We start from the raw sequence: 15,651 nt of genomic DNA, 5'->3' as shown, positions 1-15,651 counted from the left end.
CTTTCCAAGATCTGGAAATGTCCAATGTATCGCGGAGCTAACTTACCTCTGAGGCCAAATCTCTTCACCTTTTTTCATGGGTGAGACTCGCAGAAAACTCTTGGTTGCATGTAGAGAACTCAAAGGGTCTGGGTATCCGATCAGCATAACCCTTCTAGCGAACCTGCGACTCTGACATCCTCCGTCTGATAGTACGGACCAACTCTGCCTCATACTGAGCTCTATGAGGTCCTAATAACTGGGCCTCCTCAACCTCAACCCAGAGGATGGATGTCCGACAAGGCCTACCTTACAACGCTTCAACGGTGGCATTTGGATAGCCGAATGCAAACCGTTGTTGTCGATGAACTCTACCAATGGCAAATGGTCCTCCCAACTACCTCCAAAATCCAACACACACGATCTCAGCAAATCCTCTAGAGTCTGAAAGGTCTGCTCTGACTGTCCATCTGTCTGCGGATGGAAAACTGTACTGTAACAGAGCTCAGTGCCTAAAGGCTGCTGTAGACTCTGCCAGAAACGAGACGTGAAACAGGGGCCTCTATCCGAAATAATAGTCAACGGGACACCATGTGATCTGATGATCTCCCGGCAAAACAGATCTACCAATCGATCCAGGAAATCAGTCTTCCGGATCACTAAAAAGTGCGCGGATTTGGTTAATTGATCAACGATTACCCAAATCGCGTCTTGGTCTCGTTATGTCCTCGACAAACTCCCCACAAAGTCCTTAATAATATGTTCTCATTTCCACTCGGAAATAGGAATCCGCTGAAATAAACCGACAGATCTCTGGTGCTCGGCCTTCACTTGCTGACAGACAAGACATCTAGCTACAAAATCCGCGATGTCTCCATTCATGTCATTCTACCAATAGAAACTCCTCAAATCTTAGTACACACTAGTACCGCCTGGGTGGACAACAAATCATGAACGATGAGCCTCCGGAAGTAACTCCTAAAAGACCGGATGAGACTAAAGTATGCAATAATCTGCCTCGGAAGTGTATAACACCCTCCTCGCCTCGTGTGAACTCGGTCTGCTACCCAGAAGCTATCTGGCTGCAAATAACCCGCAAATACTGATCAGCAGCCTAGGGCTCTCGGATCCTCGTCTTGATCGACAACTAAGCAGCCATGGTAACAAGAATACCCTGCTCTGTCTGTAGCCACAACTTCGGTGGCAAGCCAAAGTCACTCTAGACTTCCGGCTAAGTGCGTCGACAACCACATTAGCTTTTCCTGGGTGATAGCTAATGGTACAATCAAAATCTTTTAGGAACACTATCCATCTTCCCTGTCGGAGATTAGATTCCTTCTAAGTAAACCGATATTTGAGACTCTTATGGTCAGTGAGAATCTCAAATGTAACGTCATATAAACATTGTCGCCAAATCTTCATGGCAAAAATAATGGCGACTAGCTCCAGATCATATACAGGGTAGTTCTTCTCATGCTCCTTCAACCACCGAGAAACATAGAAGACTATCGTGTCGTGCTGCATCAGAACAGCGCCAAATCCTGTAGAGATGCGTCGGTATAAAGCACGAATCCGTCCTCTCCAAAAGGAAAAACCAAAATCGGAGCCGACACTGGTCTCCGCTTCAGCTCCTAGAAGCTGGTCTTGCAATCCTCAGTCCAAGTGAACTTCACGCCTTTCCTGGTCAGGCGTGTAAGTAGCATAACTATACGAAAGAAACCCTCGACGAAAGGTCTGTAATATCCTGCCAGTCCCAAGGACTGCGGATCTCCTGCACTGATTTCGGCTGCTCCCAACGGTAACAACCTCTATCTCCTGTGGAACCACGGTACACTCCTACTGGTGACCGTGTGTCCCAAACATCATCACATAAGACAATCCAAATCAGTACTACTGATAATCACATATAGATATTCTCGTCGAATCATCTCTAGATCTATGCAAAGGTGGTGCACGTGACTCACCTCGGATCCGAAATAGATCACCACATCGTCAACAAAGACAATGGAAACCAATCTAAACATCCTAGGAATACCCATATCATCGAGTCCATGATAACATCTAGGGCACCGCAAGCACGAATGGCAAAACCAAGACACATAATGTCCGTATCACAGACAATCCTAACCATAAGATCCACAACAATAAACAGATCTAATCACCAACGATATATAATCACCAAAGAATAGCTCCTCCAGTGTGAGAGCAATGCTCCATCACACGAAATACTACATATGTGGGAGCAACGCTCTACCACAAATAATCCGGAATATGTGGGAGCTACGCTCCACCACAACCATCTAAAACATGTGGGAGCTACGCTCTACCACAAACAAACAAAAAATATGTGGGAGCTACGCTCCACCACAAACAATACATACATGTCCAAGGCACCTAACTATCACACTAGAGACTGCACGAGATCTCTCTACCACAGATCAATGTGGGTAGCCTAGGGTATAACCACCCAGTAAGCAAATCAAATCCATAATCAACTCTATCATCCTCCTAGTGGGTCGGTCACCCACTAATGAGAGAATTAGTTGACAGGGTAAAACAACTAATATCATAATGTAGACATTTAATATTCTACATTTAACATAGGTAGAATCATCATGATGCTACCAACCATACACCCGGCACACGTGCACACACAACATATGTATGATCGACATAATCCTCCATTTTGTATACACCAAACATACTCATAACAAAGGTATAAATCATCGTGATATCTCCAACAATACATACCGTACACGTGTGCTTAAATCAACGTAGGTATAATCGACAATATACCTCCAATAATACTCACCCCATATATACATACACCTTGAGTATGATCAACATAATACTTCCAGCAGATCAAAATAGACACGAGTGCACTCACTAATCATATATAATCAACAAAATACCTCAAATACTACACCAAACACAAGTGCACATATCACGTCACAGATTTAAATCGATAAGATACATCCAGTATGTAAATCATGCACGTACAGCTAACTAAATAGTCATAATCCACAAGAAACCTACAATAACCATATCTAGATGGGAATACCTCACTATCCACAAATGAACTATCCATCATAGAACTCCTTCAACTCATAATAATCATATGTACACTTCATAGATATGCATAATCAGCATATTTAATCCAATCTATCACATAAACCCTATGCCATCTTCTAAGTTATCCAATTAGGTACATACATTCTAAAATTACAGTACCCATGGAATAGGATACATCGATCCTCTATCAACTGACCAAACCGACAATAGTATATGGCTAATTCAGTCTTTTCCCCGTCAGTACAAGTCATGTACCCAATATACTCAAAATATCCAACTAAACACGAATCACCCAAAGATCAGTATTTTTTTTTTCATAAAATAGCGTAAGTCGATCCCCTACTGATCGGACCAACCAAAACAATGAATCAGTAATCGACTATCCAAATCTAACCAGTGTCCGCTAATCTCGGCAATCACTAAGGTATATCCATCCCTGACTACCCAAGTCGACAAACATCAATCTATCTTCTACTGACCTATATAACAAGAATAAATCAATTATCTACGGATGAAATTAACTAAGATAACATGTTATACTACTGGTTAGGTCAACATAATGATATAGATTATATCCACTACCCAGCTAATAAAAGCAATGGCTGGTATGTGCCTCAATCTGCTAACCAACTAGTAATAACAGAAGCTAAATACTACTGGTGTATGATATAATAAATCACCAGAAACTGAAACCCTTAATCTCTATCAAGGTCGACCATCATCAGGGTTTTACCTAATACATAAAATATATGCTATATCAACTAGACAGGTACCAGTAAAGAGTGCTAATACAAGTCATAAACAGTAATAGTCAACAGTGCATATACTAACAAAAATGTAGGAAAACAGTATACCAACATACCTCCTATAACTTGGAGATGTCCTGCTGCCAGGTCCCAAAATCCAAAAAGTCACATCGAGAAGACAAAATCAGGAAATCCAAAACATCAAAAATAAGACTCATAAGTCGATCTCTGTTACCAAATAAATTGGTATCAGCTAAATCTCAAAAATCCAGAACACATAGCAAGTATCGTATACCTGCTCTGATACCACTAAATTGTCACGCCCCGAGGGAGTCTCTGTCCGAGGAAAATTTCGGCAGCATCTCCCCTGTACGGCGGACAATCTGAAACTTTTCTACAAGCACTATATACCTCAGCCACATGCGGCTGGAATAACAACAATAAAAGAAAACAAACACCACGCAGTTAATATCAAATTCAGCCTCTGGCTGACACAACCACGCAGTTAAAAATAAAGCAGCCCACTCGGCTGTACCAAAACCAAAACACAAAACTGCTAGCCGGCTAGGCTTACACAACCAACAACAAATACAAAATACCATATAACGACATCAACACTCCAAAAATAAAACCGGAGTACAGAGCTAAACAAACTGATACATAAACAAACAAAACATACGTGAAATCGATAAGTCCTCTGATGTGACGTGGGGACCAGCAGACAGGATACTCCAAGCGACACCAAAACCAACCTGGTACCTGAAAAAGATAGTATCAACGGGGGTGAGTTCAACAACTCAGCGAATACCAATGGACATGAGTAGTAAGATATATCTAACAGCAACAAACATGGAATACAGCTTCCTAATCATATATAGGGAATACGCAAAACTGATAGATAACTGAGGAAGCTGTACTCACCAGGAACTCCTATCCAGACAAAAAGGTCGTCAAACCGAAAGTGTCAATAATCCTGTATGCAGGTCAAAAGTATGTATCCAACCAAAATGCAGCAACCAAATGCAGCAAACACAATCATAAAAATATAAATGCATCAATGCATATGATGTTAATGATGCGTCCTGGTCACCCCTGACGCCAGTCAGTCATCTCACACACAAATGGTGAGACCGAGTGGGTAGGGCTGTGACAACCGTGCACTCTGTCGTCACTACTCCTGATGAGTGACCGAGTGGACGGGATGCTGTCGGAGTACTCCTGTCCTGTGACCCCAAATCATAAATGGGGGAGCTCAATATTCTCATCTCCCAAGACGATGACGGGAGGTATCTCACGGGCCACTACCACCGAGTCACACGACCAACGAGCCAAACGAGTCCACCATCCGGCTACTACACTGCTACACTAAATGCCGGAGCCAAAAAGAGGGCGGAATCGACTAATGGCCACCTGGTCATGTGACCAACGGAGCTAAACAACGAACCGCCACACACGATATACCACTAAACCATGAGTGGGGGTGTGTGCAGTACATGTAACTGGCGATGAGCTCAACCATAGTGGAGCCGACAATCGCACAGCATGCAATCATGATGCATGTCACTATGCATAATAAAAACTGATCAACATAACCATATCCATATATACAAAATGGGTACTGTAAAAGCGATGGTCACATAGCAAAATCTATAGTACACAGGTCAGATAGAATATCAAAAACCTATGTCCTGAACATAATAAGTATGGAATATCCTGATCAGCATAGAAAAATCCATATATACATAATATGGGTACCACAGTATCAGTAGGTCAATCCACGGATCTAGGGCATACAAGTCCTCTATGGTATAGCAACCTAGATCCTAAATATATCTCCTTCCATAACATATGTAGCAACAATATGCACATATCAAGAATCAAGGACTTGGTACACGAACCATATATGATATACAAATAGAGGTACACAAGCCAGTCATAGCATAAAACCTAAGTATCAGATAATCTCGATACACATGACTGAAACCAAAAGTCCAGAACCTAGTCCTAACGTCAGTAAAACATGGTATGTCACTTATTCTAGAAACTAAGATACTCATGGTAATACAGTACTCATGGCAATAAATCACATGATATAAGCACGGATACGTCACAGGCGATAAACCTAACATGCTATGGATATCAAACAGTGACATACCAAAGACAAACATGTTCATTGCTTGTAGTTATAAAATACTATGCATATCCAAATGACAATATCATAAAAGATAAGTCAAGAGGTACCCGCCTCCGATAAGAGGATCGTATCCGATCCAATCCGATGTCAAGATGCTCGTCTCGCTTCAAAGTCCTGTAGTACATGATATCCAGATTTAGCTAAGTACATATAAATAAATTAGCTAAATCTAATTCTCGAAAACTAACATAAATCCATATCCAATTATAAACTCTAATTGGATCATTTAACTCCTCAATCGATTCTAACTAATACATTCGAATTAGGGCTTGCAATTAGAATAATCAATCATAACCTCTCACCCGATTTAGCCCCAATTCAACACATATATCAAAATTTCTACCCCTTACCTCAATTCGCAGTCGTGTATTGTGTTGGAACTCAGGGTTTGCTATTAGAGTACTTCACGGCAGAGCTTTCCTCTCCCTCACCACCCCCTGATTATTGATGCACTGTACATAACACCCTGCTGCAATCCTTCCCTACGGTTCAATTCAATGTGAAATCTAGATGGAGATCACAAATGCAACAACAATAACCTAATCTTCCCTCAACAGGGGCCTTGGTCAGCAGCAAGGAAGAAGAACAAGAACGGATCAGGGAATACAACAAGAAATTGATCTGACACATCCCTTCATAGTCCATCACCGGAAGAAGATTACACAAAGAAAAACCAATATATCACCTGAATCACAAGGCAACGTACCTACCTCCCAATTATCGACCACCGGAGGGAAGGAGACAAAATCGGTGACTGTGCTAAGGCACAGCGACGGTGAGCATCAAGGGAAATAGAAAGATCAGCACTGTCGTCGGCTCGTGCTCAGGTGTCGGCGGTGGTGCTAGGCTCAGATGTCGGAAGAAGGAGAAGGTGGCCGGCGTCGCTGTAGATCTAGGGCACAGCGATGCGAAGGAAGGGGAAAAAATTAGCGACAGGATTCTAGGGCACAGGAGAAAGAGGTCGTCGGCGCTGGCGTGGAGAGTTTAGGGCTCGGGTGGGGAAGAGAAAGAGATTGGTGAGAAGAAATAGGAAGAACCTGCGCCGACGGTTTTGTGAAGATGAAACCATCGGACTGCGAAGAATGGACGGTGTCGGGCACGTGGGGGAAAAAGAAAGGGACACGGCACAGTAACGGGAGGAGAAGAATAAGAAAAAGGAAAAATAAATAAACATTTCCTCGCTAAAACAGGGTAGCCTAAACAGGCTTTCCTGGAGCCCAATTTTCATCCCCGTAAACTCGTCCATACGGTCTCCGAAAAATTCCCAGAAAATTTCTAAAAATTCTGAAAAATTCCCCTATCATTATTTGTCATTTTTTCGGTATTTTACAAGTAGAGAGGCTCTGCGTGCCAGACTGACCTGATCGGTCCCCGGACCGATCAGGTAACTCTTCCTGGCGTACAAAACGAACCTTATCGGTCCCTGGACCGATCAGATTACAAATAGAAAGGTGGAGAGATTTTTGGATCGGTCGACAGACTGATCCACCTTCTCCTGATCGGGCTAGAAATGAATCGTAGAGGTGACTCACTCATTTTGAAGTTTCTCCAGTAATTTCAGTAACTGAAATTCGTAGAGGTGTTCGACAATTCGTAGAAGTTTCTCCAGTAAAACTTCCAAATTCAGTACCTAGAACATAAAGAATCTACAAGCATAGCTATTTCCTAAAGATTATGGTCTGAAATTGTTTATAGCCCGAAAGTTTCAGACATTTAGAAAAAACAGACAACTCACGGCTTGAAAACTGAAATTTTCGACCTTGTTATGTCCAGTTTCAAGTTTGTCAAAATATAACCAAATTACTATCATTCTTTCAAGGACTTGTCCTAGTTTCAATCAAAATCATGAAAAGTATCATTCAAAGGTATCAACCAAAGTTACATAATTTCTAGGTAAAGGTCCAACCAAGTTTCCTTGGTTGGAATATATGAGTAAGATTTAGGAACCAAATACACATGAATTATGTAATGCTCTTCCCCATACTCAATTTATGTCTCTTCAACCTAATTATTCAAGGGATGCATGATACATTTTGAATAATTCGGCTGATCCTAGCATCTCACCCCATTTCTAGCAAACAAAAATAATTTGTTAAACCTTATAGTTTGTGTGAGATGTTCCCAAGTTGCCCAAATTAATTTCCCCTTTTTCTCTTGTTGTTTTAATTGTCCTTATTGATCATGATGAGATCCTAATGACCTATTGAGCCAAATACATTCCCAACTCTCTCCTCAAATGACTAAATTCATTTTCCGGAAGAGGTTTGGTGAAAATATCGGCTAGGTTTGACTTTGACTCAACATATGTGAGTGCAATGTCTCCCCTAGGTACGTGATCTCTAATGAAGTGATGACGCACTTCAATATGTTTGGTCCTTGAATGATGAACTGGATTTTTCGTTAGGTTTATTGTGCTGATATTGTCACACAACACTTGCACTCCCTTATACGAAAGCCCATAATCTTCTAGGGTGTGGATCATCCACAACAATTGTGATACACTCTCTCCCATGGCAATGTATTCAGCCTCGGTCGTGGAGAGAGCAACGCAATGTTGCTTCCGACTTGACCAACTAACCAATGATGAACCTAAAAATTGGCAACCCCCACTAGTGCTTTTCCGATCCAATTTGCACCCAGCATAATCGAAGTCGGTATAACCTATCAAGTCAAAAGACTCCGTACGAGGGTACCAAAGACCTACTCTAATTGTGCCCTTAAGGTATCTCAAGATTCTCTTAACTGCAATTAAATGAGATTCCTTGGCACAGACTTGAAATCTAGTGCACATGCCCACAGCAAAAAGTATGTCCGGTCGACTAGTTGTGAGATATAGAAGACTACCGATCATGCTTCTATATTGCGTTAGATCAACTGGTTTTCCACTCTCATCATTGTCAAGGTGAGTGTTTGTCGCCATTGGAGTAGATACTTCCTTAGAGTCACTCATTTTGAATTTCTTGAGCATCTCTTGAGTATACTTCGTCTGATGGACATAAATGCCATCTCGAGTTTGTTTGATTTCAAGTCCAAGGAAGAATGTCAATTCTCCCACCAGACTCATCTCAAACTCACTTTCCATGTGAGTGATAAATTCATTCAAGTAGCCCTTGTTATTTGAGCCACAAATTATGTCATCGACATACACCTGGGCTACAAATATGTTTTCACCATCTCTACGCAGAAATAGTGTTGGATCTATTTGACCTCTTACAAAGCCCTTTTCTAGTAAGTAAGTTGACAACCTTTCGTACCATGCTCGAGGTGCTTGTTTAAGCCCATAAAGAGCTTTCTTGAGCTTGTACACGTGGTTTGGAGCTTCGGTATTCACAAACCCCGGTGGTTGTTCAACATAGACCTCTTCTTTAATGAAACCATTTAAGAAGGCTGATTTAACGTCCATTTGATAGAGCTTGAAGCCTCTATGTGCAGCAAAGGCTAGCATTAAACGAATGGACTATAATCGAGCCACGGGAGCATAAGTCTCATCATAATTGAGGCCTTCGACTTGACTATAGCCCTTGGCTACAAGTCTTGCCTTGTTTCTTACGACTTCTCCCTTTTGGTTTAACTTATTTTTGAAGACCCATTTGGTTCCAATAATGGTGGACTTCTTAGGTCTAGGAACTAAGTCCCACACTTGGCTCCTTTCAAATTGACCTAACTCATCTTGCATAGCTATGATCCAATCAGGATCATGCAATGCCTCATCAACTAATTTTGGTTCGATTTCTGAGATCAAGGCGACCTCATTAGACTCATTTCTAAAGAATAACCTAGTCCTAACCCCTTGTTGAATGTCTCCCACAATCTGGTCTTGGGGATGACTGGAGGCTATCTTAGATTGCCTTGGTGTTGGCGGTGCCTCATGAGTGGTCTCACTAGACACAGGCAAGGGCTCAGTATCAGGCAAAGGATCAGACTTAGCCCTCTCTTGCCTTTGCTCATCATCATCGGAGTCAATTTCAACTCTTTTTATGTTTTGATCATTTAAACTTAGATTTCTAAGTTCAAATTGAATTTCTCCTACATCCCTTGATTGATCATTTGATTTAGGAATTTCTTCAAATGCTACATCCGAGGACTCTTCAATCAATTTAGTCCTATTGTTGTAGACTCGATAGGCTTTGCTGATGAGAGAGTACCCGACTAGTATCCCTTCGTCAGCCTTAGCCGTGAACTTTCCAAGATGATCCTTGGTGTTCAAGATAAACACCTTACAACCAAACACCCTAAGATGTTTAATTGTAGGGGGTCTCCCAAACCAAAGTTCATGGGGAGTCTTTCCTAAAAACCTATGTATCAAGACTCGGTTTTGCACATAGCAAGCGGTATTTACAGCTTCAGCCCATAAGTAGCTCGGTAGTGAGTACTCATTGAGCATGCTTCGTGCAGCCTCTTGCAAGAATCGGTTCTTTCTCTCCACAACCCCATTTTGTTGTGGGGTCCTTGGAGTAGAGAACTCATGCCTATATTCTTTTTCTTGACAAAATTCTAAAAATCTATGGTTTTGAAATTCTCCACCATGATCACTTCTAATTGTTTTAATTGTTGTTGATTTTTCATTTTCAGTTCTTCTACAAAAGGAAACAAAAATATCTATGGTTTGATCCTTGTTTTTCAAAAAGAAAGTCCATGTATATCTAGTAAAATCATCAATGATCACTAAGCAGTATCTACTTCCATTCAATGAAATAACATTACTGCAATCAAACAAGTCCATATGCAATAAATCTAAAGCAGTAGATGTACTTACAGCGCTTTTACCTTTATGAGACGCTTTTGTTTGCTTACCCTTTTGACATGCATCCCATAATTTTATCTTTTGGTACTTGATGCTTGGTAAGTCTCGCACTAATCCTTTGTTGGCCAGCTTTCGAATATTCTTCATGTTTACGTGGGTCAACCTCCTATGCCACAGCCATGATTCTTCTTCTTTTGACATGAAACACTTAGCAGAGGCATTAGTAGCACTTTTAAACGATACTTGATAAATGTTATCTACCCTTGTGCCTACTAGTACCGTGTCAAGTATGTCAATGTGTTTGACCAGACATTGACTTGAATGAAACTCAATTGTGTAACCCGTATCACACAATTGGCTGACACTTAGGAGATTAAAGGTCATCCCCTTGACTAGAAGGACATTTTTGATTTGGAGATATTCGGATATATGAATATCTCCAACTCCTATAACCTTAAGGCTACCATTATTACCAAAAGACGCATTACCTCTACTTTTGTTTTGAAGGGTAGTAAAGAGTGACTTGTCCCCGGTCATGTGCTTGGAGCATCCACTATCAACAAACCAAGTTGATAGATGCTCCCCCTTGACAAATTCCTACAAGACACGAAAGATAGATGTTTTAGGTACACAAATCTTGGGACCTAATGCATCTACAATGAAAGACCTAGGAACCCATGCCTTGGTCACACCCTTCCTAGTCTCATGAACCCTAGAAGCATGTGATCTATGAAATTGGGTTCTAGACACTAGGGAAATGAAACTAGACTCCTTAGGTTGATATCCTAACCCAGCCTTGTTGTAGACCGCCCTTTGGGCATTTAGAATCATATCTAAGGTCTTAGAGCTAGTTGAGAATTTCTCAAGCATTTTCTTGAGTTTCTCAACTTCACTCTTTAAGGCTTTGTTTTCATCCTCAAGAAGCTCTTGATGTAGGTCATCAACCTTATCTTCCCTAAGAGTCTTCAAGTGTTCTACTTCCTCTTTTAATGATTTGATTTCAGTTTTTGATTTCATAAGCAAAGAAGATAAATGTGCAATAGTTTTATAGCATTTTTCTAAGTGAGGAGAAGTTACCTCTTCATCATCCGAAGATGATGAAGCCGCGGCTGATGTATCACTTCCGGAATCCGATTCCTCCCTTGCCATGAGCACTAATTGACGAGTGATTTTCTCCTTCTTCTCTTCCTCCGATGAGCTTGAGGAGGATTCATCCCAAATAGCTTTGAGAGCTTTCTTCTACTTGGCCCTTTCCTCCTTCTGCTTGAGTTTTGGACATTCGCTCCGATAGTGTCCTTTCTTGCTACACTCATAACACGTAACATTAGTCTTATCAACATTTTGATCAATAGACTTACCTTTCCCTTTGTATCTCCGGCTCCTTCTCATGATTCTCCTTACGAAGTTGGCCATCTCGCTTGATGATGATCCACCTTCATCATCGGACTCGGAGGAGGATGAGGATGTAGGAATCTCTTTCTCCTTCTTCTTTTCTTTCTTCCTTCTTCCATCCTTGCTCTTTTCTCCTGCAACTAAGGCAATACCTTTCTCTTTTTGACCCTTGTTAGCAAGTTCATGAAGTTCCATTTCACAAAAGAATTCATCTAACTTAACAATTGAAAGGTCCTTGGAGACCTTGTAGGCATCTACCATAGATGACCACAAGGCATTCCTCGGAAAGGCTTTGAGAGCGTACCTTACAAGATCGCGATTCTCTACGCGTTCATCTACGGAATGAAGACCATTGATGATCTCTTTGAACCTTCCGTGTAGTTCACTTACCGTTTCGTTCTCCTTCATGGTGAGATTTTGTAGTTGGTTTAGGAACAAGTCTCTCTTGGCGATCCGAGAGTCTCGCGTTCCTTCTTGGAGCTCGATGAGCTTGTTCCACAAATCTTTTGCGCTCACAAATGGACCTACCTTGACAAGTTGATCTTTGGCTATCCCACATTGTAGAGTGACCACCGCCTTGGCATCGGCTTGTCCTTTCGGAGTTTGCTCGGCGGACCACCTTGACGACTCTAGTTCCTTACCTTCTTCGTCCTTCGGAGGTGTGAACCCTTCCTTGACCGAGAACCACATGGAGATGTCGGTCTTGAGATAATACTCCATACGGCTCTTCCAATATTGGAAGTCCGATCCATCGAAGTAGGGTGGACGATTAGTGCTAAAACCTTCCTTCATAGCCATCTTCTTGCTCTTTAGGGTGTTAATCCGGATGAAGAGCGCCTTGCTCTGATACCACTTGTTAGGACCTTCGGATGGCTAGAGAGGGGGTGTGTGAATAGCCTCCACTAAAAACTCAATTAATTCCTCACAAAAGTTTGTTAGCACAGCGGAAATAAGCAAAAGAAAACTGATGCAAGGAAAAGAAACAACCCACCACTAACACAACAAGGATGTACGAGGTTCGGGGATAACTTGCCCCTACTCCTCGGCGTGTCCGTAAGGTGGACGATCCCTTGATCTTTCGGTAGATCACACCCCGGACAAATTCCGGCTAAGTATTTCTCCTTCTCGGTGGAGTAACCTCTCCACAAAGTCTCAGAAAAGATTTGAAATAAAGCACAAGACTTACAGAGTTTAGTGGCTAAAAGGAATGAACAATAAACTTACAGCCACGATAAAAGAAAAACGCAGAGACAAAAGAAGTTCCTCAGCCAAGAGCTCAAACACACAGCCTCTTGCTTGATCGACAGAGAGTTTTTTTCAAAATCTTCTTGTTGTTTCAAAACCTCTCTTCTTCCTTCTTCTTATCCCTCTGCTTTCTCACTGTCTTCAACCAGAGCCGAATCACTGTCACCTATATCGAATCACTGCGACCAACTCAGGCGTCGCCAATCACTCTTCCTCCTCATCTGGTTCTCTGAACTCACACCAATACCATCCATGGTCTTCACTGGTGTCTCTGAGCTCGAACCAATAAGCAAGAGTCAAGCTGTTGCCAACTGATCGCAGCCAGTGAACGTTGACGCCCCAATAGCACAATTTGCAGTGAAACACAGCAGAAAGAGCACTTGGTCTTATTCTTCTGATGGAGCTTAATTTGAATTCAAGCATTGGCACGACACCTGCAATCTGTAACTCAAAAAGCTTACAGTAGATGGTTAGATCAGATGAATCAGAAATCGCAGAGAAATAGCATAAGACAAACGACATCATTGTGGATCGGTCAACAGACTGATCCACAGCCCTCTGGACCGATCAGGACATATCCTGATCGGTTTGAGAGGCTTCTGATCGGCCTATGGACCGATCAGCCTATATGTGGATCGATCCACAGGCCGATCCCCTATAGTCCTCTGAATCCATCGCTTCCTTCTGATCGGTCTACAGACCGATCAGATAACTTACAGTGAACTACTATTTGATTACTGATCAGTCACCAGACCGATCAGATAACCCACAGAAAGCTACTGTGTGGTTACTGATCGGTTATGAGACCGATCAGAAAACTAAGGTATCACTGGATCGGTCGTCAGACCGATCCAGACAGCTAAAGTATCACTGGATCAGTCAACAGACCGATCCAATGCCTCTGTTGGTTTTAGAGCTTCCCAGCCCTAAACCCTAACGTCTTCCTGGTCCAGAGAACGAGCTACCGAGCCCTTTCTGACCTAGTCTAGAGAACAAGCTACCGAGCCCTCTCCGACTTCCACGTCCGAATCAGAGAACGAGCTACCGAGCCCTCTCTGACCTAGTCCGGAGAACGAGCTGCTGAGCCCTCTCCGACTTCGTCCGGTCCAGAGAACGAGCTACCGAGCCCTCTCTAACCTAGTCCGGAGAACGAGCTGCCGAGCCCTCTCCGACTTCGTCCGGTCCAGAGAACGAGCTACCGAGCCCTCTCTGACCTAGTCCGGAGAACGAGCTACCGAGCCCTCTCCGACTTCGCGTGCCAAGTATCCGTACTTGGACTTTTCCTCTCCACATGATCAACCTTGATCATTAATCAGTCTGAGTTTAATTAATATCTAATACAAACTTAAATCAGTATCAACATCAAAACAACAGCCAGGTCAGACTGTATTAACACATAGTACCTTCTAAGTCAGAACTCTCTACTCCCATAGAATTGCAGAATGGGCGTAAGCCTAGTCTGAAGCATATTCAGATTTGGGTGGTCTAGCACATGAGATACACTGAGTTCACTTGTTTGTGAGTTATCCTAGAAAAATGAAAAGAGGTTTATAGTCCTTAAAATTGGAAGGTCATTATTGGCACCAATGCCCGATTTTAGAAAAGGACTATACTATGAACTACTAGCTCATGAGTAAAAATTGTTCTTAAAAGACACGTCTAATCTAGTACCAACTGTATAAGATGAAATATCACAAGAAACTGCAACACGTATCATAAATGATACACAATTGCAGAAAGTGCCTCGTTGTAGTGGGAGGGTTATTAGGCAACCTAAAAGATTCATGTTTTGGGAGAGTCTTTGGACTTGATCCCTAGTAGACATGAACCTGATCCCCGGACATATAACGAAGTACTCCAAGATAAAGATGCAGCATCTTTGCAAAGAATACAGAATTAGAATATATGTATTATAATAGAGTCTGGGAGCTTATAAAATCACCAAATGGTGTAAAAGCCATTGGGTGAAAATAAGTCTATAATAGGAAAAGAGGGATAGACAGGAAGGTAGAAACTTTCAAAGCAAGGCTTGTTGAAAAAGGAAACTTTTTTTATAGGTGTCCATGCTTAAGTCTATCCGGATTCTTTTATCTATGAGATTTAGCAAGTGGATGTCAATACAGCTTTGCTTAATGGAAGTCTTGAAGAAAACATCCATATAAAGCAACCAAAAGGGTTCATTAAAAAGAGCAAAGAGCATCTTGTGTGTAAACTCAATCAGTCTATGGACTGAAGCAAAGCTTCAATGTCTTGGACATCTGGTCTAATGAAGTAATCCA

The sequence above is a fragment of the Zingiber officinale genome, chromosome 2A (genome assembly GCF_018446385.1).
Source record: "Zingiber officinale cultivar Zhangliang chromosome 2A, Zo_v1.1, whole genome shotgun sequence".
Classification (NCBI taxonomy): Eukaryota; Viridiplantae; Streptophyta; class Magnoliopsida; order Zingiberales; family Zingiberaceae; genus Zingiber; species Zingiber officinale.
This window is presented reverse-complemented; position numbering follows the sequence as displayed.